The following is a 26,013-nucleotide window of genomic DNA, read 5'->3' as shown; positions in this document are numbered from 1 at the left end:
GATGAGGTGAGCAGCCAATTTTACCATTGGTGGTGGTCCCCCCCCTTGGCACTAAGTCACTTTATGCATGAACTGACTGTATACCACTGAAGATTCCTCACGTGGACTTTTTGACTCAAAAGCTATCTTTGGACTTTTTATTAATTTTAATATGTTAGTAATCATTTTATTTTAGTTAGAGCGCTGTACCATCTGTTTGATATAACTACCCAACATGCTTGTCTAAATTACGTATACTACTTAAAAGCTGGAAATCATATAGAATATCTTTTTTAGGAAGAGTCGCAGCTGTGAAAATGACCTTGCTACCAAAGCTCTTATTTATTCCGATCCCTCCCCGTCAATATGCCTAAAGCCTGTAATCGACAAACTTCAGAAAGACATCAATAAATTTATATGGGACAATAAACGCCCTAGACTTCCCAAACAGGTCCTCTGCAAATCACAGAATGCCGAAGGTCTAGGTCTCCCCAAACTTTGGGTCTACTTTCTAGCTGCACGAGTCTCTCAGATAGCACACTTGAACATTCCCGACTCTGCAGTTCCCTGGGTCAAATTTGAGGCCAATTCTATCAAACCCTATTGCCTTCTATCCATGTTCTGGTCACCCTCCAACTATACACACACACACACACACACACACACAAGCTTTCCTCCCTGAACTCCATAGTCTCCCACTCTCTCACACTTTGGCATCGCTATAAACATAAGCTCGGCCTAATTTCGCGCCCCCCCCCCCCCGGGCTCATCCTTCATGGGGGGGTCCTTTATTCACTATGGCATTTAAGCACCCTGAAAGTTTTGCATGGTGGAAATCCGATTCCCTGCTTACATTAGCAAGTCTGCAAATTAATAATATATTTGCCACACTCGATGACCTTCGTGTACAAAAACAAATACCACTTTGTCAACACTTTCACTACCTACAGATTAAGCACTTTTATATAACCTCACTCCCACAACCCAAGTGTATCTGCCATGAAGCCCCTAGAGGTAAGGGCCTCATGTCAGCCCTTTACAGAGTGGCACTGGCTGCGCATTTTCCCCCATATAGAAACAAATGGGAGACAGATTGTGAAGAACAGTTTACCCCAGAAGATTGGGATACCATGCTGGCAAATCTCCGTAAGGCCACCAAATCACTAGCAGTTAGAGAAACCACCTACAAAGTACTAACCAGGTGGTATTACACCCCCTCTAGAATCCAGGTAATGTTTCCAGGAGCATCTGGACTGTGTTTCAGAGGCTGTCAACAGCTGGGCTCATTTAGACACATTTTGGGACTGTGCTCTTTTAGCCCCAGCATGGGAAAAGGTTTCCGCGCTAGCCACAGCTATAGCTGGTACTCCCCTACATCTCACGTTACCAATGTGTCTACTTGGGGCAACAATTCCAGGGATCCCTGGCAAAGTGGCATGCCTGATACATACCATTTGTATATCCACCTTATGGGCCATCACCCTCCACTGGAAATCTCCCATTGTATTGTTCCCCTTGTCTCCATACTTAATAGAATGGATATGGTGATGATCATGGAAAGGATCTTATACGCCTTACAGGACAGATTACATCTATTTGACCGCAGATGGGAGGCTTGGAAAACCCGACATATCCTATAACACAGGAATAAAAGGCACAGGAGGGAAATGGTTCCCTTTTATGACTTTCATTTTTTGGTATATGCCCTATTTGTGATTCCCTTATAGTATGCTTCAGATTGTTCATGATACTCTGTCTGTATAGATGCATTTCATCTTGGATATCACTTGTCTGATGTATGACTTTTTTTTTTTTTTTTTTACTTTCTTAGGGTCCTTTCACACGGGGCGGATCAGTTCTGATCCGCCCCGTGGATGTCCGTTTGCTCAGCGGGGATCACTCTGCCGATCCCCGCTGAGCAGGGAGATGACAGGTCTGTCTCCGCACACTGTGCAGGGACGGACCTGTCACAGCGCCGCTCTCCCCTATGGGAGATCGGATGACGACGGACCGCAGTGCCCGTCGTCACCCAATCCGATCCGCAGACGGATGGAAAAATAGCTTTTTACTCCGTCACACTTTTTCGGATCGGAGCGGGTCGGATGTCAGCGGACATGTCACCGCTGACATCTGACGCTCCATAGAGCTCTATGGAGCACCCGTTCAGGTCCGCCTGAAAAACTGACAGGCGGGCCTGAACGGGACGTTAGTGTGAAAGGGGCCTTAGTGTACTGTTTTTGCAAACAATAAAAACATTTGTAAACAAAATACAATTATTTTAGTTCGCCAACTATGTGTGACTAACATCGGTTCCGATATTGCCATTTTGTTTACTAACCTGACAGCTTACTAGTCTAAATTAGAAACCTTAATTTCATTTGCATATATTAAAGATTCTAACTACCAGCAAGAATAAGTCCTTATATTTAAAGAGAACCTGTCATTCCAGATCCATCACGACGGTGCCTCTTAGTGGGCATCCACTCACCTGCTGCCGCCTTGACCCTCACCTTGTTGTGTCACTGCCGCATCACCAGCCGTCCCATTAAAGTGAATGGGACTGTCGGGGAGTCAGCAGCGGGTCAGAGGAGGAGCCGCTGCAGGACAGAGATGGCAATTTCTGTTTAAAAGTTAAGATTTAGATCGAGTTGCTTTAAATCAAGCTTTACTAGTGATTTAAACAGCTTTAGCAAATCCACCCTGCACAAGGGGGCGATTTGCTAAAGTTGGAATCACGTGGCGTAGCTCTGCATAGAAAGCAAATAGCTTCCAGGTTTTTGGTTTTGTCAAAGCTTACTGCAGCGTTTCTCAACTCCAGTCCTCAAGGTTCCCCAACAAGTCAAGCTTCCCATGATTTTACACAGGCGATTTGATCAGTTTCACTGCTTTAGTAATTACAACAGCTGTTTCATGTGAGGGAAATCCTGAAAACATGACCTGTTGGGGTGCCTTGAGGAACACAGGCTTATTTGAACAAGCTAAGGTTAGAAGCCGGTTTGCTACCATGGACAGCTGTATCAGATTTTCCTTACACTTCTTGTCTAGTAAAAACATTGCCTCCATGAGAGGAAGTAAAGGGAAGTCTCCCTCAGGAGGTCTGGATCAAAAACTAGGGATTTCAGGAATTTCCCCAAGACAAAAAATAAAAATAACACCACACAAACACTTTAAAAAGGTATAACTAAAAAGGCACCACTGTCATGTTTTTATTGCGGCCTCTGAACCCACTAGGGAGATTCTCTCTAATTGCCCTGACCCAGTGTCCCTGGGAAAGGAAAGAAGTTCAAACTGTTTGAGGTGCCACCTGAACAGACATAGAGGGAAAACCTAAAGGGGGAATTGCTACACATTGAAAAGTTATCCTCTTGTTTCTTCTTTGTGTGATTAATCCTCTGCTTCCACTGAAACTCACCACGAGGTACCTCATGTCCGCATGCCCATTGGCTCCTGGGATACGAGGAAAACCAAATCCCAGGAGTCAATGGGCATCCGACGCATCACAATGAGCGCAGCGCACTTTGTACTATATGTGCATACAAGAGATCCGAAGGTCTAGCTGGGAAGCCAGCAGTGCTGCATCTCAGGAAGAGGAACAAGTGCGCTTCAGATGCCCACACTAAAGATGGAAGCGCACGCGTTGGGAGCTACAAAGCGAGTTTTTTTTTTGTTTTTTAAAGAACATGATTTAAAAAATTACCTACATTTAATACAAGTTACATAATGGACAGCATTAAGTGAGAATATAGGGGTTATAAAAAAAACAAAAAACAAAAACAAAACAAAAAACAAAACAAAAAAACTCAGTTTTAACCACTTGCCAGCCGCCTAACTGGGAATTTGCGTCATTAATTTGATGTTAAATACCAGGTTTAAAGGCTGCAATTAGATGCCATAAGCCTGGTATTTTGTTTTCCCTCAGACAACTAGCTTTCAGATAAAAGTGGTCAGCATGGCAGATTCGCTGTGGCATCACTTTTATGCCATGTACACACGGTCAGACTTTCCAGGAAAAGGAAAAGTCTGACAAAATCATTTCACTGGCTATTCCGATCATGTGAAGGGTGGGCTTCAGCAGACTTTTTGAAAATTCTGAGGGACCTAAAAATAGAACATGTTTTAAATCTGACGGACTCAATTCCTATCGGGAAAACCGTTCGTCTGTATGCTATTCCGACAGACCAAAAATTACGCAAGGGCAGCTATTGGCTACTGAACTTCCTTTTCTAGTCCCGTCGTACATAAACACGTTCTAAATGATCGGACTTGTGTGATCGTGTGTAGGCAAGTCCGTTTCAGCGGAACTCCAAACGGAAAAACCTTCAGTTTATTCTGACAGAAAAACTGATGGTGTGTACGCGGCATTAGAAGCAGCGGGAGAGGTGCCCCCTCCCCGTTGGTTCCCAGGCTTACGTTACCAATCGGTGAGCACAGGAACCATCCAGCGTAGACAGAGTTTTCCCATAGAGATGAGCGATGGCAAGCTGGCCACCACTCATCTCCATGTCCTTGGAGGACTGGAGTGACATGATGAAACTTCGGGCTAACAGGCCATGTGAACTGATGTCTCTGCAAGTGAAATCTGGGTGCTTTTCCCATCAGTTTTCATGCATGTATGGTGCAAAATAACCTAAAGCTTGTAGGTGGCGTTTTCATTCTCCTCTGATTGTCCTTTAAGACTGCAGGACCCTCTATCTAGACAGTGCTGATCACATGCACCCTCCCAAGAAAAAAAGTTTTTGCAATACACAAACTGAGCATGTGCAGAGTGTCCTCAAGGCTGTCTTATCAGGAGATGGAACGGGACAGTAAAAGAAGGGGATGATCAGAAGACATGATCAAACAGCCTTTTTGCACAAGATTAACCCATTGGGTTACACAGTGAGTATAACAAGCATGCTGTACTGCATATACAGGCTGATTTTACTTTTGTGGGTTTAGTAACACTGTACACACTGATTGCATCTAGCACAGCTACAATAACACTATGGTCATGGCATCACTGGCTGTACATCCCCCACAACAACCTTTCGGCACTATGACTAAGAGAAGCCCGAGTATGGCTCCCCCTGACACTGCAGGCTGAGGAGAGGCCACTGTCTGAGGAGAGGCCACTGTCTGAGGAGAGGCCTCCAGCTGCGGCATGCATGGCCCTCTGCCTGCTTGTTTATGTTGTGTCAGCAGAATGATGCTGCCTCTGGAGCCCCGCCCCCTCTCCCCGAAGGCCTCAACACTGTCCTCCAGCCAACCTCGTCCACACACATTGAGCGAAGGCACCAGTCCGCCTCCCCCTCCCCTGTACTGTCCTGTCAGGCCTCCAGCCCCCGGCTATTCTGTACCTGCCGCTCTGTATTCCGCTGCAGCCCGGAGCCTCCACCACCTCCGAGTCCAGCAGCTCCGTCACCCGCAATGCACGTCACCGTGCAGCCTGCGTCATTCCCCGTCACCAATCAACTCACCGAGCATGTCCGGAAATAGCCAATAGGTGAGTGGCAGGAGGCGAGGGGGGCGGGCCTGCGCGCAGGTAAAGGGAGGATGCGGGCCAATGGGAGGCTGTGACCTGTGTGCTGGAAGTCAGGTGCAGTCAGGTGCTGGTCTCCAGGCAAACACAAGAGAAGAGTTGTAGTCAGGATACAGAGCCATAGACAGAGGGCGGCCCTTCACCTATTCCACAAGCCAGGAAATGCTTCTACTGCCATCAATAAATGAGTTTCTGGGTGTTAGTAACCACTTTCCTACTGGGTGCTTTTACCCCTTCCTGCCCAGGCCATCTTTCAGCGCTGTCACTCTTTTGTCTGCCACACTGTACCCAAATTAGGTTTTCACAATATTTTTTACACACATAGAGCTTTACGTTGGTGGTATTTAATCACCGCTGGGGTTTTTAATTTTTTGCTGAACAAACGAAAAAAAACTGAAAAGTAAAAAAAAAAACGTTTTCATAGTTTGTTATAAAATTTTGCAAAATTAAATTTTCTCCTTCATTTATGTGTGCTGATGAGGCTGCACTGTCGGGCACTGATAGGCAGAACTGATGAGGTGGCACTGGTGGGCACCGATAGGTGTCAATGATAGGTGACACTGCAATGATAGGTGACACTGATAGGACGGCACTGATGAGGAGGCACTGATGGGTGACAATGATGGGTACTGGTAGGCAGCACTGATAGGTGACATTGACGAGGAGGCACTGATAGGTGGCAATGATGGGCACTGGTAGGTGGCACTGATGGGCACTGGTAGGCGGCAATGATGGGTACTGGTAGGCAGCACTGATAGTTGACGCTGATGAGGAGGCACTGATAGGTGGCAATGATGGGTACTGGTAGGCAGCACTGATAGGTGGCAATGATGGGCACTGATAGGTGGTAATGATGGGCACTGGTAGGTGGCACTGATAGCTGACACTGATGAGGAGGCACTGATGGACACTGATAGGTGGCAATTATGGGCACTGATAGGCGGCACTGATGGGAGGCACTGGTGGGCACTAACAAGTGGCAAGGATAGGTTCCACTGATAAGGTGGCTCTGATGGGCACTGGTAGGTGGCACTGATGGGCACTGGTAGGTGGCACAGACGAGGAGGCATTGATAGGTGGCAATGATGGGCACTGGTAGGCAGCACTGAAAGGTGACACAGATGAGGAGGCACTAATAGGCATTGATAGGAGGCAATGATGGGCACTGGTAGGCAGCACTGATAGGTGACAATGATGGGCACTGGTAGGCGGCAATAATAGGTGACACTGATGGGCAATGATAGGTGGCAATGATGGGCACTGATAGGTGGCACTGGTAGGTGGCACTGATGAGCATTGATGGACACTGGTAGGAGGCACTGGTGGGCAAAGATTAGCAGCACTGGTGGAACTGCACTGATAATGAGGACACTAATAATCAGTGTCCTGATTATGAGTGTATATGTCTCTTTTAGAGAAGCCCATTATTGGCTCTCTTCTCCTCTCCTCATGCTGTCAGCAGGAGGAAAGTAGAGCCGATAACCAGCATCTGTTTAACTTCGTGATCAGCTGCGATTGGACGCAGCTGATCATGTGGTAAATAGCCGCTGATTGTCTCTTTACCTCAATCTGTGATCAGCAGTGTGCGATCACAGAGCATGCTGCCCACGCCCCAATCACGAGAAGCCATCATATGATGGCATCCCATAACTAGACATTCGGCTATAGCCCGGTCGGCAAGTGTTTTTATTTTAACCTTATTGCATTCCCGCCATGAAGACAAAAAACTTTACAATATCTCCCCCCACCCCCCTCACAAATACAACCCCCTTTACAAAAAATGTTAGGAACCTGTGTAAAATCTACATAAAAACAGAATGCAATGATTTCCAAATCTCATTGTCACAGTCTCCCCTCCCTGCTTGCCACTACCCCCCAGCTGAATTCTGTCCCTCTGGCCGATCTCCGGGCAGTCACCTTCCCCGCTGTGCCTGCATGTGGATTCCCCAGATGCAGGCTGCACTCCTGTCACCACGCATCCCCTCTCCTCTGTCTCTAGCAGGCACAGCGAAATCCTTCTTTTCCCGCACTCTGTGCCCACTAGAGACCTAGGCTGCGCTCCCTGTGTTCAGCCGGGGTTCTGTCTGAATAGCCAATTCATCAAGATCTCCAATCACATCATTTCCAGTTACTGTAAACTGTCAGTAATTGGAGATGTAGATAAATTACTGTTTTTACACAACACAGGCAAGCGTGTACACGCTATTATGAGCGGACATTGTTAGTCTGCTCTGATACAAACCAACAAAATGGCTGACCCCGAGGCGGCGACAACTTTTCTCTCCTCACCCACTGTTCTGTCAAAGATGGTAAATCTTTGTGTACTGGAGTGTACACGGTTGCCCGTATTGTGTTTAAAACAGCGATTCATCTAAATCTCCAATCACTGATGGTTTACACTTTACAGTAACCGGAAATGACTTGATTGGAGATCTCGATTAATTGGCTATTTTGATAGAACATCGACGCAGACGGAGCAGGGCATGTTCCCGAGGTAACCCGGCAGCAAGTCTCGGGTTGCCTAGACAACGAGATGTGCCCCACTCCGATAAATGCCAAAGCAGGGCTCAGGCACCAGAGTACCCCCAGCTGTGCTGTGGCCAGACCCCTTCAGCCCCAGGACCTGTGGACCGTGGAAGTCCCCTTCCTGGTCTGCTTCTGCTACTGGCCCCTAGCTCTCTCTGCCCCAGGCTCTCAACTGCTGGCTGGTGAGTCCCTTAACCCTCAAGCTGCCAGAGTTCTGCCATCCCTGCTGTGTTTTCTGTCCTGTGCTGGACATAACCCTGGCCTGCCTAGATCTCTGCCCTGTGAGCTGGACTTAACCCTGGCCTGCCTGGATCTCTGCCCTGTGAGCTAGACTTAACCCTGGTCTGCCTAGATCTTTGCCCTGTGAGCTGGACTTAACCCTGGCCTGCTTGGATCTCTGCCCTGTGAGCTAGACTTAACCCTGGAATTTGTGAAATTTTGCCCTGTGAGCTAGACTTAACCCTGGCCTGCCTGGACCTCTTCCCTGTGAGCTGGACTTAACCCTGGCCTTCCTGAAATTCTGCCCTGTGAGCTGCACTTAACCCTGGCCTTCCTGAAATTCTGCCCTGTGAGCTGGACTTAACCCTGGCCTTACTGAAATTCTGCCCTGTGAGCTGCACTTAACCCTGGCCTTCCTGAAATTCTGCCCTGTGAGCTGGACTTAACCCTGGCCTTACTGAAATTCTGCCCTGTGAGCTGCACTTAACCCTGGCCTTACTGAAATTCTGCCCTGTGAGCTGCACTTAACCCTGGCCTTACTGAAATTCTGCCCTTTGAGTTGCACTTAAAGGGGTTGTAAAGGTAAATGTTTTTTCACCTTAATGCATTCTATGCATTAAGGTGAAAAAACATCTGACAGTGCCTGCGCCCCCAGTCCCCCCGTTTTACTTACCTCACCCCTCGAAAGTCCCGCGCTCGTCCCCGGACGTCCTTTCCATCGTTCAGCCTGGCCGCTGATTGGCTGGAGTGGATGGATGGAAAGCAGCGCAGACATTGGCTCGTGCTGCTGTCAATCACATCCACTGACGCGGAGCGCCGGGGGGCGGGGCCGTGTGATACAGCGAGTGGCTATAGCCACCGGCTGTATCACGGGAGCGCGCCCACAGATGCTTCTCACCATGCGAGGGAGCTCGCATGAACGTGAGAAGCACCTGTGGGAGGAAGCCGAGACAGCCGCCGAGGGACCCCAAAAGACCAGGTTCGGGGCCACTCTGTGCAAAACGAGCTGCACAGTGGAGGTAAGTATAACATGTTTCTTATTTAAAAAAAATAAAATAAATTCACTTTACAATCCTTTTAACCCTGGCCTTCCTGAAATTCTGCCCTGTGAGCTGCACTTAACCCTGACCTTCCAGGATATCATCAACAGCTGAGTAACTGTGGAGAGATAGGAGCTAGCAATTAGCCGACAGCTGAGCAGCCAGCTCTGCGAAGGAAGGGATAAGCCCAGCCCTGACACCTGTACAGGCTGAGGATGAGGCAGCGAGGTGCTAAAGCGGTTGCAGACCAAAGGTTTTAATAAGGAGACATGAACTACATTCAAAATATGCATATTAGAAGGAAGGTCTAATGTGTAATTCACTGGGTTAATCCTGTGAAGAATACGGAAAGGACCAATAAACTGAGGTGCGAACTTCAAAGAGGGAATACGAAGTCGGAGGTTGCGAGATTACAGCCAGATCCGGTCTCCAACCTGATAGGATGGCGCAGGCAGGCATCTGCAGTCAGCATGGAGTCTGTACCTATCATTAGCATGTCGCAAAGCCTCCTGGACTTGTGCCCAAGTGGAACGAAGACCACAGAGATGCTCTTCTAACGTAGGAATCATCTGCGGAACAAATGAGTCAGGCAACATGGAAGGTTGGAAACCATAGTTCACCATAAAAGGGAACAATCGGGAAGCAGAATCAAGGCACTATTATGAGCAAACTCCGCCCACAGGAAAAGGTCTGACCAGTTGTTATGATGGTCAGAAATATAGCAACGTAGGAATTGCTCCATGGACTGATTGACTCGTTCTGTGGCCCCATTAGACGGCAGATGATACCCAGAGGAGAAAGCAAGCTGATTTCCCAACTGTGCACAAAATGTTTGCCAGAACCATGACACAAACTGACTACCCCTGTCCAAGACAATTACCTTGGGTAGCCCATGTAAACAAAAGATCTCCAGAGCAAAAATGGAAGCCAGTTCCTTAGAAGTGGGCAACATCTTAAGTGGAATACAGTGAGACATTTTCAAGAACTGGTCAACCACCATAAGGATAACTGTGTTACCCTGGGAGTTGGGTAACTCCACAATGAAATCCAGTCAGGTGGGTCCAGGGCCTCTCTCCTTTGGGTATGGATTGTAGGAGGCCTACTGGAAGGTGTTGTGGAGTCTTACTCTGAGCATACACGTAACAGGCAGCTACAAAGGCGGTTACATCAACACGTAGATTAGGCCACCAGAATTTTTGGGAAATGGCCCAAAAGAGTTGATTCTTCCCAGGGTAGCCAGCAGCCTTGTCTGGAACACAGCAGTACAGAGACTCTCTGGGACAAAGCACACAAGGTTTCTCAGGAGGAGCATGGACCTGAGCAGAAAGAATTTTGTCACCCAAAGGAGAAGTGAGACTGGTGCGAACCGTAGCCAGAATACAATCAGGAGAAATGACAGGAACCAGAACCGACTCCATCATTGAAGTGAAGGAAAATTGTTGTGACAAAGCGTCAGCCCTTACATTCTTAGTACCGGGTAAGAATGAGACAATGTAATTTAAACTAGACAAGAAAAGAGCCCATCGTGCCCTTCTGGTTGAGAGGCTATTAGCCTCAGACAAGAATGGGAGATTCTTATGGTCAGTAAAAATGAGAACCAGCACAGTGGTACCTTCGAGGAGATGTCTCCATTCTTTCAGGGCTAAAATGATCACTAACAGCTCTCTGTCACCAATCTCGTAATTTCACTCCGCAGGTGACAATTTCTTGGAAATGTAGCCATAAGGATACATAGCGCCCTCAGAGGAAGGGCATTGAGACAGAAGGGCGCCAGCTCCAATCTTAGAAGCATCAATGTCTCATATATAAAAGGTAATGTAGGATCAGGATGTGCCAACACAGGAGCAGAAAGAAAGGCAGCCTTGAGACTCTCAAAGGCCTTAATGGACTCCAGAGACTAACTCTGTGGGTTACTGTCCTTTCTGGTCATATCAGTCAGGGGCTTGACCAGAGATGAGAACTTACGGATAAACCTCAGGTAATAGTTGGCAAAGCCAAGAAAACGCTGCAGAGGACATAAACCCACAGGTCGGGGCCACTGTAGGACTGCTGAAAGTTTCTCTGGGTCCATCGAAAGACCAGCAGTGGAAATGACATAACCCAGGAATTTAACCTGTTCACGATGGAACTCGCACTTCTCCAATTTACCACTGACATAGACATATATATAGGCAATTGATTACTGGTTCCAAATTAATAATAACTTCTGAAGTAGGGAACAGACACAAAAGATACACTCCATATCTTTCCAAATACTGTTCTGCTTTATTATGACGCAATTGAAGGTTTTTATATACATGATTATGCAGGTATCACATTAATATTACAATTGTACTTTTATGGTAACAAGGCGTAACATAGGCAGGCTAAAGCCCCATACACACGAGAGGACTTATGTCCGACAGACTTCCGAAGGAGTTCTGCCGGAGTTCCCACAGAGTTCTGACGGACTTTTCGACTGAGCGGACTTGGCCACACACAATCACACCAAACTCCGACGGATTCGAACGTGATGACGTACGACTGGACTTGAATAAGGAAGTTCATAGCCAGTAGCCAATAGCTGCCCTAGCGTCGGTTTTAGTCCGTCGGAATAGCATACACACGAGCGAATTTTTCGGTAGGAACTGGGTCCGGCGGAGTTCCGTCGGAAAAATTTGAAGCATGTTCCATTTTCTAAAGTCCGTCAGACTTTTGCGATTCAAAAGTCCGTTGCAGCCCACACACGATCGAATAGTCTGACGGAATCATTCCGTCGGACTTTGGATGTTGAAAAGTCCGCTCGTGTGTACGGGGCTTTATTCTAATCAGGACTCAAAAGAATGCAAATATGTACTGAAAATATTATTAGTGCTGTGTGCATAGTGAGGGCAGTGTGCAATACATATAAAATATAATACAATTATATACAGAACTTACATATATCTTTTACAGTCTCCTCTCTTTTGATCACTAACCATACCTGCTATCACCTTTAACCTGGAACCTCCACACACTTAGGTGGAGGTAGTCCTGTCCAAAGAGTCAAAAACTCCATTGTGGAGAATATAATAGCTGAGCAGCCTTTTCATTATAAAATGACTTTTCATTGTGAAAAACAAATGATTGATGAAACATATTTACCTAGTACTGGCTGTACACTCCTGTGGCCAGAATGGTCTTCTAGCCTAATTGTTGGCATGTTGACATATCAGCACATGTAAACACAGACAATTCTACATAAAATGGAAGATGTACAAAAGACAAATATGACTTCAACATGGCTAAACAACTTTTCAAATCACATTATATATACAGTATATATATCCCTTACAATTAAAGTATTTGAATAAATAGTACCCTAGACTGTGATTCCAAGAGGGAAACAAATCAAACACAGAGGTTTCTTTAATTTAGTAATTTTTGCAGTGTCTGGTATGGATCCAGGGGACTTTTGCACAACTGTACATGAAATAGATGCTGTATTGAGTCCTCAAACATTTCCTTATATATAAATGTCTCTTAATGATCCAAAGGTCACCTGACTTTTGTTTTCGATCCTTCCAAACTTTTAGGATCTGTTATTGGGGAGAAAACACATAAATGAGTTTGTCAAAAACCTTAAAAGATCTGCAACATTCTCTGTGAGATACAAATGGAGGACTTCAGCTGCTGAGACAAAATATAAGCAAGTGAGTAACACACTCTCAAACAAAATCCCATAGGGAGAGAGTCCAACATCCCCTTAGGGGCTTGATAAAATATAAGAAAACATTCAGGCAAAGGTTTTCTAGTTTCATACTCTACTTTTTCCGCTACATTGTAGACAGTAGAGGGTATAAAAATAAAACCTCAAAACTTCTAGTAAGGACTCTCCTATAGAAAATAGTTCCTCTGTTACTCTCTAGATTCTGGCACTGCCAGTTTAACACCATATAGTTTTGTGTGTTACTGCCAGTTTAACGCCATATAGTTTTGTATGCGTTACTGCTAGTTTAACGCCATATGGTTTTGTGTGTTACTGCAAGTTTAACCACTTCAGCTCCGGACCAATAAACACCTTAAGGACCAGAGGTCTTTTTGCAATTTCGCACTGCGCTGCTTTAACTGGTAATTGCGCAGTCATGCAATATTGCACCCAAACGAAATTTGCGTCCTTTTCTTCCCACAAATAGAGCTTTCTTTTGATGGTATTTGATTGCCTCTGCGTTTTTTTTTTTTTTGCGATATAAATGGAAAAAGAGCGAAAATTTTGAAATTTATTTTGGGGTGTAATTTGACTTCTGCCCATAGCATGTGTGAGCAATATAAAGATATTTTCTTCTTTTTGTTATAAGAAAAATCGAATAAACTAAATTTTAGTCATACATTGAGGGCAAAATTTATTCAGCCACATGTCTTTAGTAAAAAAAATGTCAATAAGCGTATATTTTTTGGTTTGCGCAAAAGTTATAGCGTCTACAAACTAGAGTACATTTTCTGGAATTTACACAGCTTTTAATTTATGACTGCCGATCTCATTTTTTGAGGTGCTAAAATGGCAGGGCAGTACAAATCCCCCCCAAATGACCCCATTTTGGAAAGTAGACACCCCAAGGAAATTGCTGATGGGTATGTTGAGCCCATTGAATATTTATTTTTTTTGTCCTAAGGGATTGAATAATGACAAAAAAAAAATAAAAAAATTTTTACAAAAAGTTGTCACTAAATGATATATTGCTCACACATGCCATGGTTATATGTGGAATTGCACCCCAAAATATATTCCGCTACTTCTCCCGAGTATGGGGATACCACATGTGTGGGACTTTTTGGGAGTCTAGTCGCGCACGGCACCCCGAAAACCAATCACCACCTTCAGGATTTCTAAGGGTGCAAATTTTTGATTTAACTCCTCACTACCTATCACAGTTTCGAAGGCCATAAAATGCCAAAATAGCACAAAACCCCCCAAATGACCCCATTTTGGAAAGTAGACACCCCAAGCTATTTACTGAGAGGCATGTTGAGTCCATGGAATATTTTATATTTTGCCACAAGTTGCGGGAATATTACAAACTTTTTTTTTTTTGCACCAAGTTGTAACTAAATGATATATTGCTCACACATGCTATGGGCATATGTGAAATGACACCCCAAAATACATTCTGCTGCTTCTCCTGAGTACGGGGATACCACATGTGTGGGACTTTTTGGGAGTCTAGTCGCGCACGGCACCCCGAAAACCAATCACCACCTTCAGGATTTCTAAGGGTGCAAATTTTTGATTTAACTCCTCACTACCTATCACAGTTTCGAAGGCCATAAAATGCCAAAATAGCACAAAACCCCCCCAAATGACCCTATTTTGGAAAGTAGACACCTCAAGCTATTTACTGAGAGGCATGTTGAGTCCATGGAATATTTTATATTTTGCCAAAAGTTGCGGGAATATTACAAACTTTTTTTTTTTTTGCACAAAGTTGTCACTAAATGATATATTGCTCACACATGCTATGGGCAGAAGTCAAATTACACCCCAAAATAAATTCTGCTGCTTCTCCCGAGTACGGGGATACCACATGTGGGGGACTTTTTGGGAGCCTAGCCACGTACGGGACCCCGAAAACCAAGCACTGCCTTCCGGATTTGAATATAAAATGCTACCAAAAAACCTGTTAGCGATGGCAGGGATCAGGCCTGACTCTGCGATCGCTGCAGTTATGTGTTTAGTGTTTTGTAAGTGACAGTGATCGATCGATACTGCACTTGGGTGGGCTGGGCAGAGGGGCAAAACGCAGGTGCTAGCAGGTATCTGGGCTGATCCCGCTAACAATGCGTTTTTTTGGAACCCTAAACTGCTGGGGACGCTAGTATAGATCTGATCAGATCAGATATTGATCTGTTCAGATTCTATAGCACTACGGGAGGTGTATGCTTTGCGTGTGGGTGTTAGCGGTACTGGCACTAACCTAGCGCTGCCTGGGGCGACGCAGACCCTGACCCTAAAACCTAATTGATATCACCCGCCGGGTGATCAGGGGGTTAAACCTTTATTGGGTAATAAATGGTGGGTGCCCTGATGCTATAAAAAACAAACTAACCAGAGTCACCCGTAACACTTATACGGTGATCAGTGGTGAAAGGGTTAACTAGGGGCAATCAGGGGGTTCAAATTTTTATTAGGTAGTATATGGGGGTCCCTGGCGCTATATAAAAACCTGACGGGGAACCTAAATAACTAACTGGCTAACCAGCGTCACCAGTGACACTTATACTATGATCGCTGGTGAAAGGGGGTGAAAGGGTTAACTAGCAGCAATCAGGGGGTTAAAACCATTATTGGGTAGTATATCGGGGTACCTAGCGCTATAAAAACCTGGCGGTGAACCTAAAAAAATAACTAGCTACCTAGCGACACTAGCGACACTGATGCAGCGATCAGAAAAATTATCGCTTAGTGACACTGGCAAAAGGGGGTGAAAGGGTTAACTAGCGGAAATCAGGGGGTTAAAACCATTATTGGGTAGTATATCGGGGTACCTAGCGCTATAAAAACCTGGCGGTGAACCTAAAAAAATAACTAGCTACCTAGCGACTGTAGTGACACTAATGCAGCGATCAGAAAAACGATCGCTTAGTGACACTGGCAAAAGGGGTAAAAGGGTTAACTAGCGGAAATCAGGGGGTTAAAACCATTATTGGGTAGTATATCGGGGTACCTAGCGATATAAAAACCTGGCGGTGAACCTAAAAAAATAACTAGCTACCTAGCGACACTAGCGACACTGATGCAGCGATCAGAAAAATGATCGCTTAGTGACACTGGCAAAAGGGGGTGAAAGGGTTAACTAGCGGCAATCAGGGGGTTAAAACCATTATTGGGTAGTATATCGGGGTACCTAGCGCTATAAAAACCTGGCGGTGAACCTAAAAAAATAACTAGCTACCTAGCGACTGTAGCGACACTAATGCAGCGATCAGAAAAACGATCGCTTAGTGACACTGGCAAAAGGGGGTGAAAGGGTTAACTAGCGGCAATCAGGGGGTTAAAACCATTATTGGGTAGTATATCGGGGTACCTAGCGATATAAAAACCTGGTGGTGAACCTAAAAAAATAACTAGCTACCTAGCGACACATGCAGCGATCAGAAAAATGATCGCTTAGTGACACTGGCAAAAGGGGGTGAAAGGGTTAACTCTAGGGGCAATCAGGGGGTTAAATCTTTATTGGGGGGTGATAGGGGGCTACCCTGGACCTAACACTAACTGTCCTGACAGTTTTTACTGTCACAACTGACACTGAATGCATTGATCAGTAAAGAAATGATCAATGCAATCAGTGACACTGTGACTGGGGGGGGAGGGGGGCGGGGGGGATCGGGGGGGGGGGGGGGGTTTGTGTGCCTGTGTGTACCTACATGTCAGTGTAGTGTTGGTGCACACTTACTATTAGTCTTCTCCTCGTAGTCCGGTCAAAAAGACCGCCCCGAGGAGAATGACATCACTTCCTCCTTCCTGTGTAAACAATACACAGTGGGAGGAAGCTTCTCATTGGCCAGGAGCGATCCAGAGGGGGTGGCCGAAAACCAACGGCCATCCCCTCATCACGGAGCGCTCCTGGAGCGAACCGGACCGCCGTATCCAGCGGGAGGGGGTCCGATCGGACCCCCCACCCGCTGGAAGGCAGGCACGTACATCTACGTGATTGTGCCTGCCTGTGCCATTGTGTTGACGTACATTGGCAATACGGCGGTCCTGAAGTGGTTAACGCCATTTACTTCTGTGTGCGTTACTGCAAGTTTAACGCCATTTACTTTTGTGTGTGTTACTGCAAGTTTAATGCCCTACAGTTCTGTGCGTCACTGTACGTTTGGTGCATTATATTGTAGTATATTATAGTGTATCTGTGGAGTGTGTGTGTTTAGTGTGAGTACTCAAATTAAAGTGCACCAAACACCACTTTACATTGATTAAAGTGCATCTACGTACAGATTTTCACTTCTTTACATTTGCTTAAGCACAGCCCCCTCCCTCCCAATAATGTCTGGGAGGACAAAAAGGAGAGACAGACGTTCCCTTGGCACATTAAGTGGGCCAGCAACAAATGCGTCCACAGGCAAAGGTGGACGTGGTGGTCAGTCCTCAGGCGGGGTGGTGGGCTGGCTTACTAAACCTTCCTCATCCTCCTCATCATCTGTCACAAAAGTAGAGACAAGTGTGCAGTCCCCTGCAGTTGCCATAGTGCATAAACCTGCCTCATTGTCCACATTATTGTTATTATTATTATTATACACGATATATATTGCACCATCAGTTTATGTAGTGCTTTACAATGTATAGGGGGGACAACACAATTACAGTACAGTTCAATACAAAAGGTACAGGAGGGCCCTGCTCGTAGAGCTTACATTCTAAAGGTGGGGGGGCGGTGGTGGTACAAAAGATAATAGCTACAGAGAATGGTTTGATGGGGGTGGCTCAGGGACAGTTGTTATGTGGATGTGGGTAGGCTTCCCTGAAAAAATGAGCTTTCAGGACTCTCCTAAAGGTGGACAGGGTAGGGGCTGATCGGATATACCAGGGCAGGGAGTTCCAGAGGATAGGAGAGGCTCTGGAGAAGTCCTGAAGGCGAGCATGGGAGGAGGTAACAAGGGAGCTAGAGAGCAGGAGGTCCTGGGAGGAGTGGAGGGGACGATTTGGGCGATATTCCACATTAATTAAGTCCACATTAATTCCTGCCATAGCCCCAACATCAGGAGGAGTCAGCTGAGTTATTTGACCACAGTGCCAGCCACTTGCTCCTTTATGATGCGCAGCCATTACTAGATTTAGATGTTGGTTCTTAGGTTGAGGATTTCAGGAACATGAGCCCAGAGAGAGGGTAGAACACTGATAGACAAATTGGCATTCATGTTCCCTCAGCCACAGCGTATTGCCAAGTAATGTTGATGATGAAGATGGAGGAGATGGAGAAGATGATGATGAGGTCTCTGATGCAACTCGGGTGCCAAATAGAGCAGAGGAGGAAACTGAAGGTGAGGCGGCACAACCCCAAGGAGGCCAACATCAAGAAAGAGTAGAGAGCAGCCACCCTATTCCATCACATTCCGCCGCTGATATCTCCTGGCCCACTCCCCAAAGCTCGGCTGTCTGGGCCTTTTTTAGCACATCTGCAGCAGATCGCACTGTTGCTAGCAAACTGTGTCTCAGGCACATCAAACGTGGCAAAAACACCAGCCATTTAGGTATCAAAAGCTTAACATGGCCTACAACGTCCAGCCACTCAGCCAGTTGGCAAGAGCACCTAAAAGCCACTCAAAAGGGGCACAAATCTGTCCCTCCTCCTCCTTACCCACTTCAGTCTCCCCCTGCTATACTGAGTCATTACCTCTCAGCAGCCTCCACTGACAGGGATTATGGTATAGGACATGGTGTACCAGGACCTAGCAGCACATCTGCCAGCAGCAAACCACCACCTGTAGACTGTAGCCATCAAATTTCTCTGCCCCATCTGCTGCAGCGGAAAAAAAATACAGTCCCTTCCACCCACATGCCCAGCGTCTAAATGCAAGCTTGTCAAAGCTGTTGGCTCTCCAACTTCTGCCTTTCAGCCTGGTGGATTCTGCACCCTACAGCACATTGTGAAATCAAACAATGTGCTATACCACAATGGCAGGGTCCCAGTCGCTACTACTTTTCACATAAGGCTGTTTCATCTCTCTACCATCACGTGGAAGGGAATGTTCTGGCATAGTTGGGCAAGGCAGTCAGCCATAAAATCCACCGTACTGTTGACATGTGGTCCAGTAAGCATGGACAGGGACGATATATTTAGTTCACAGCAAACTGGGTGACGCTGCTTGCAACTCAAAAGGATGCAGGACAGGGCTCGGTGCTGCAGCCTGTTTTGGCCCCCAGGTCATCATACAGTTGGTGGTGATGATGCCAGATCTGTGAGCTCTACCCCCTCTCCTCCTACTCCACCACCTCCATGCCCTCCTCTGCAGAATTGTCCTATGAACATCAGGGACCCCCTAAGCGTTCAAAGGGCTATTCCATGAGTCAGGCTAAAAGGTGTCATGCAGTGCTTCAGCTGGTGTGTTTAGGGGACAGGTACCACACTGGAGCAGAGGTTCTTGCAGCTTTACAAGGACAGACCCAGAGGTGGATCACACCATGCCAGCTGGAGTCAGGAATGGTGGTGTGTGATAATGGCTCAAACCTCCTGTCCGTCTGTAGACAGGAAACTTGACACATGTGCCATGTCCTTAATTTGGTGGTGCAGCATTTCCTTAATACGTGCCCAGGGTTGCAAAATGTGCTAAAGTTGGCCAGAAGAGTCTGCAGCCATTTCAGGTGGTCATACACAGGCAATGCTCGGTTAGCTGAAATTCAGCGGTAATTCCACCTTGCACGTAAACCGCCTGATTTGTGACATGCTCACTAGGTGGAACTGGACTGGCAATTCTGCAGTGGCTATACATACAGCCGAGGGCCGTCAATGAGTACCTGTGGGGTGTCTATAGTATGCCTGTGAAGGGGCGCATGTTTCCTGTGCTTAGAACTGTCCCTGCACAAAGTGTCATTTCTGCAGAAATAAAAATCCTTTAAAATCACTCGCGGCTATAATGAATTGTCGGCTCCCGTAATACAGAGAACACTCATTGAAAGTCATTGATTAAAAAAAAAAAAGTGGGGTTCCCCCAAATTCAATTACCAGGCCCCTCAGGTCTGGTATGGATATTAAGGGGAACCCCGCGTCAAATAAAAAAAAATTGACGTGGGGTTCCCCCTAAATATCCATACCAGACCCTTTATCCGAGCACGCAACCTGGCAGGCCGCAGGAAAAGAGGGGGGGACGAGAGAGCGCCCCCCTCATGAACCATACCAGGCCACATGCCCTCAACATTGGGAGGATGCTTTGGGGGTCTGTGACCCCTCAAAGCACCATGTCCCCATGTTGATGGGGACATGGGCCTCATCCCCACAACCCTGGCCGGTGGTTGTGGGTGTCTGCGGGCGGGGGGCTTATCAGAATCTGGAAGCCCCCTTTAACAAGGGGACCCCCAGATTCCAGCCCCCCTGTTTGAAATGGTAAGGGGGTACAAAAGTACCCCTACCATTTCACAAAGAAAGTATAAAAAATTGTTAAATAAGACAAACACACTTTTGAAAAATTCCTTTATTAAAAATAAAAAAAAAATAAAAAGATTCCAGCGGTGGTAATCCACTCTTGCTATCCAGCGACGGAAGATCATCTCTCTGGGGTCCAGCGATGGCTGATCTGATCCAGCGAGGGGTGATTTCTCAGTCCAGCGCAGTCCATCCATGCATCCATCTTCTGTCTCCACTGTCGGAGACACTGCGGGAAGCCCACGCCTGACGTTTCTTATATGAGGAGGGTGAGGGGGTGGGGTCAGGTGACGGGTGGCCCCGCCCTCCCCTTGTTAAATTCTAGATTCTAGGAATTTTAAATTTTTATGCTTTCATTTTAAAAATCAAAATATCACTGCTCATTTACAAACTGTTTTTTTATTGATACATGTCCTCCATGGCAGGACCCAGACCCCTATCACCATTGTTTGCCCAATTACTTGCATATAAGCCTTCAAAATTGGCACTTTTGATTTTTGACGTTCGAGTCCCAATGACTTTAATGGTGTTCTTTATTCAGGTCTGAACTTTCACGTGCGAACTGAACTGGGGTTCATTCTAACCAGCCCTAGTAATGAAGTGCAGAGCTCCTCTGACAGATGTTTTGCATCAGGAGGGATGCGCTGAGCCTGCACCCACTCCACCAGTCCAGTGTCCTCTGTTATATGGGACCTCAGACATGCTCATTAACTCCTTCCTTCCTGTACTTCGTGATCAAGCCTTGTATCTACATAACCCTATGTTGGCTTGCGGTTACCATGGGAGATGGACTGCTAGGTAGGTAGGGAGCCAGAGCACTGACACATTTGCTACCAGAGGACCTGTCACCTTACCAGGCACTGTGCCTAATGACTGGTTGCTTTTAGCGTGTTTTTCCCTTAGGTAACTGGCAACTACCTCTTCTTCCTTGTCTTGCCAAGATAACCTCTTGTAGTTGTGTCACTCATACCTCATAGTGCTGCGACAGGCCCAGGATCTTTAGAATACGTCATAACCCAACATGCACCCCTTTGAATAACTTCAGACCAAGCTCAAAGCTCAAGGATCATGCCCATGCCTGTGCCCCCCATAGCAAATGGCTAAATGTCCGAGCCTGCTCATCTTTGCCTTCTAAGATCTGCTTTTCTTGGCTGCATGAGATGTTCTAAAGAATTTAAATTACTCCTGTCACTTCATGGTAAAAATTAAAATAAAGGCTGCCTGTAAATGTTATTATATTTCTGTGTATTAAAACTCATCAGCATTTACTGATCTCTGGCCGCAGCACATATCTAACACTTCTGGGAATGTGAAATACCTGTTTCCCTACTGTATGCTGTGGTTGCTCCTTCCAGCTTGTACGTCCAGTGGTGACATACAACCAGCAGGAGGAACCAATAATGTGGAGGGGGGGAGCAGGTAATCACCACAATCAAATAGACAGAAAACGGCAACAGCCAGGGATCATCAACATGGTTAACCTTTCCAGGCCACCAGAAAGGCAAATATACATCACCTTCTTTCACATGCTGCCTTTAATTTACTTTCAACCGTGTAGTGACAGGGTCACTATATGTAAACTCTAAATCCATGTTTTCATATGCCAAATCACGGTTACCATCGGTTTTACCATCTTGGAGCAATTTTGACATGCAACTTTTCCGCAGGCATTTCACCAACCAGGAATCCCCTGTGTGTGCCAATTGTCAGTCATCAGTCCAACTTGGATTTTCATTAGGCTTTCACACGGCCTCATCCCTCTCCCATCAGAGTCTTTTGAATCTAGTAATTGGGCTTCAGTTGTCAGTCATGCTTCCATTGTCAATGAGTTGCTGAAGGCCAGAAGTTTCCAAGGGGTTTGTGATTGGTCCAGTTCTTTCTCCATGTGGAGGGTCAGGCCCATCAGGGTGGTCAGTGGCTATTTTTCAACCAATATCGGTCATTTTGCGATTTGTCTGCGCCTCATTCATCTTATATTCCTAGTCTCAATTCCTCATTCCCTCGGTAGAATGTTCGTTGAAGTATTTGTCTGTGGGTCTGGCTGTCCAGCACATTCTAAAGTTAGGCTGGAGTTCTTTGCTACCCAAGCTGTTATTACCAATGCATTCAAACTACTTCCTATCAGTCATGCCCTCTGGCAAGTTTGCGCATACTTCGGCATTGTTTGTTATTTTCCCAATACTGGCAGCAACTGTATTGTTTCTTTTCGGATGGTTGGCCACAGCCAGTTATTAAGGTAGATCGAGTTCCCTTCTTGTCATGTTCCTCATGCGTAGGTGGACATGGCTAGGCCTGACGTTCAAGTTTCACATCCTGGGACAGTTCATCAGTAGGAATTACAAGGAGGAGCCGAAGATTCTCGACTCAATCTCACAAATTTTTCTTACCTTACCCAAAAGAAGAGCTGGTGGGCAAGCAGGTTCCTCCTTGCTCACTGTTGGTCATGCATTAGGCACATCCTCTCACAGGTGATCAATCTGGCTAATGGTCCCTTATCCAGAATAATCTGAGGGTTTATACCAAGGATTGGAAGGTTTTATTAGGTTCAATGACTGTGGCTTTCGCTGCATATTGCCTCAGTGATTTGGCCTTATCCACCAACACCATCAAGTATCTATCAGGTGATCAGCATTTCAGGCCCCTACAAACTCGTGACAATCCATCCATTTTCTGCAGCTCATCTTCTCAAAGCCATGTTAAGGGGTATTCAGAGAAGTCAGAGATGTTCTCATTTGGCACGGCTACCAGTTACCGGCCAGATTTTCATGGTGTTTCAGACTTGCCGTCTCCTACCCCTTGATGAAGGGTCCCAGTTTACTGCTCAAGGCAGTTCCCTCTTCACTACGCTTACAACTTCCCAATATTTGTAATAGATAGACAAGCCAGGGGTTCATGGTAATTTTACAGTGCAACAGTAACTGTGCTGGATTGAAGTATTTGACCTTCTTGCAAATTATTCCTCTTGACAGCTCCCTTTTCTCATGCATCCTCTCACTACAAGCAGTCTGTTCTCATGTCCAAGTTTTACTTGCCAAATTAAGCTTAAGTGCAAAACCATTTTCTGGACATTCATTAGGATTGGGGGCAACTTTCATAAGTTCCAAACAGGGGGTCCCTTCTTATGTCATCAAGTACATGGGACGCTGGAGATCCTCTTGTTATAGCAGTTACGTACGTGAACTCTATACTGATATCATCTGGGCATTCGCTATTTTACTGGACTGATTTCATTTACATCTTGCACATTTCATATATATTCATTCAGGGTATGCCCTCTTTTAGGCATACTGACCAGATAGACCATGGCACACCTCAGGTCAGGGTAGTTAGGGTCAGGGCCGTCTTTAATATTGACTGGACCCGGGGCAAACATTTTCTTGAGCCCCCTCTTTCATTACTGGGAGTGAGGTAGATGTGGTACTCTGGACAGGTGGATTTGGACAAGGCTCAGTGTGTCCCTAAATGCAAGTTTAGGTGTACATTTTCATGGGGACCCAAGAGTTGACCGGAAAACAGTTACATTGCAAGTGTACACAGTGTACGTTTATCTCTTAAAGGCAGAGGCCTGCCTTAAGGTCGAGCAAAGAGGGACTCCTTATTGACTGGCATAGTACCACTGAATTGGCATAAGGCCAATGTGGTGCCTATATTTAAAAAAGTATTAAAGTCATTACCAAGTACAATAGACCTGTCAGTGCCAGTTCACACTACAGCAACTTGGGATCTGACTTGTCAGACCTCAAATTTCCCCAAGTCGCTGGACATAAGAAATTCCATTGAAGTGAATGAGAGCCGCCTTAATGTACACTACTGAAGTTGCTTTGACTTCAGAAAAGGTTCCTGTACTACTTCAAGGCCACCTCTAGGTAACTTGTACACATAGATTTCAGTGGAAGTTGCCTCCAAGTCGGATCTCCATCTATATTGAAGCGACATTACAGGAAAAAGAAAATAATTTACCCAGATACTTCCCACCTTTACCCAGGCAACCCCCTCTCTCAGACAGAGCTGATTATTCTGTGATAGGCCACAGCCAAAGTCACCTGTCCTGGAGGCAACTTTAAGTCGCATTGTAAGTTTCTGAAGTCACCTCCAAATCGCCTTACAAAGTCGCGCTTTAAGTCAGGTTGCCCCTGTGTGAACCGAGCCTCAGTTTAACTTCTATAGTCGGGAAGATACCGGAGAGTTTAATAAAAGACTACATAGACGAGTTCTTGCTGGATAAAAGTATTTTAAGTAACAGACAGCATGAATTCATCAAAGATAGAAGTTGCCAGACAAATCTGTTTTCTTTTTACGAGGAGGTGAGCAAAACCTTGAACAGAGGGGTGACTATGGACATAGCATACTTGGATTTTGTAAACGCATTTGACACAGTTCCCCACACACAGCTAATGTGTAAGATAAAGTCTACAGAGAGTAGTGGTTAATGATTCTTAGGCCGCGTACACACTGGCGGACTGTTCGCCCAACTTTGTCCGCTGAACAGTGTTTCAGCGGACAGTCCGCTCGTGTGTGGGCTTCAGCGGACAGTTTCAGCGGACAGTCTGTCGAACAAAGTTTTTCGGAATTTCCGTAAGACAGTCCGCTGAAACTTGGTTTCAGCGGATAGTCCGCTCGTGTGTAGGCTTGTTCGACAAACTAAGTTTCGCGCATGCTCAGAAAGGATTTACACGGCGAAGGTTGCATTGCAGTGTATTGGACGTCGAATTTCTCGTCCCGTCGTACGTGCCGTTCACGTCATCGCGCACGCTTTCAGCGGACTGTTCGTTCATCGTGTGTGGTCAAGTCCGTTCATGCAAATTTTGAGCGGACTGTTTGTCGGATTGTTTGACGAACAAAGTTGGGCGAACAGTCCGCCCGTGTGTACGCGGCCTAACTCTGTGGTCCAAGATTATTAGTGGTGTGCCCCAAAGTTCAGTGTTGGGACCCTTACTTTTTAATATATTTATAAATGATATAGGTTCTGGGATTAAAAGTGTAAATTATAAGGCTGTGGCGCTAAACCCTTTAAGTGAAGTGATGAATTAACCTATCATCCAGACCTGGTGTTTGTTATTTAAAAGATTTTCTGTGATCAAATGTGGAGTTAATTGTCGTGTTCCATCATAATTAAAATTAAAATTAAAATTAAAGTTGAAACCAAAGTGGGTATTAAATTATCTTATACGTGTCAGCCTATTATAGGTAAATGCTAAAAACATGTAAACTTTCAGTTAAGTGTACAAAAATGTTAAAGTTGTTGCTTATGTTCAGCGATGTGCTAATTTGAAGTAGACTGTGCAAACATGTGCAAAGAAATGTGCAAAAAATTAATGTGCAAAAAACAACTACCGATCAAGACAGCTAAGGGTCATAAATAATTCAACCAGTAATCGTATAATGACGCAACATATATACAGAAGCAACTAAGGATCAGAAGTATTTTCAGCCAATAATCGCATGAAGACGCATTTATGTCCAATATAAGTCCAAAAATAAAATATTTGGCTTAATAATACTGCCTCTGCAGATTGTTGTTTATTATTGGTGCATAGAATCAATAGCTACGACAACCCGCCCCCTGCCTGCCATTGGCCGACGGGTTTCCGCGACGTCACGATCAGCTGTTTGCAAACTGAGTTGTAGAACAACA

At 45.8% G+C, this 26,013-nt stretch overlaps 1 protein-coding gene across 4 annotated transcripts in view; it reads right to left on the bottom strand.

Annotated features, from left to right (window-relative positions):
- The window catches only part of PJA2 (praja ring finger ubiquitin ligase 2), a 76,087-nt gene extending 70,637 nt beyond the window's left edge, over window positions 1-5,450 (bottom strand). For 2 of the 4 annotated variants that reach the window (XM_077462305.1, XM_077462303.1), the window contains exon 1: window positions 5,316-5,450. The gene's annotated coding sequence lies outside the window, so the exon portion shown is untranslated. The remainder of the gene's footprint in view (window positions 1-5,315) is intronic. The other 2 variants (XM_077462302.1, XM_077462306.1) reach the window with 2 other exon arrangements.
- Window positions 5,451-26,013: the final 20,563 nt, after the last annotated feature.

Source organism: Lithobates pipiens, unplaced genomic scaffold (genome assembly GCF_037356315.1).
Source record: "Lithobates pipiens isolate NorthernLeopardFrog02 unplaced genomic scaffold, aLitPip1_a1.2 Scaffold_3, whole genome shotgun sequence".
Taxonomy (NCBI): Eukaryota; Metazoa; Chordata; class Amphibia; order Anura; family Ranidae; genus Lithobates; species Lithobates pipiens.
Note: the sequence above shows the minus strand (reverse complement) of the source record. Positions and strands in the feature narration are given on the sequence as shown.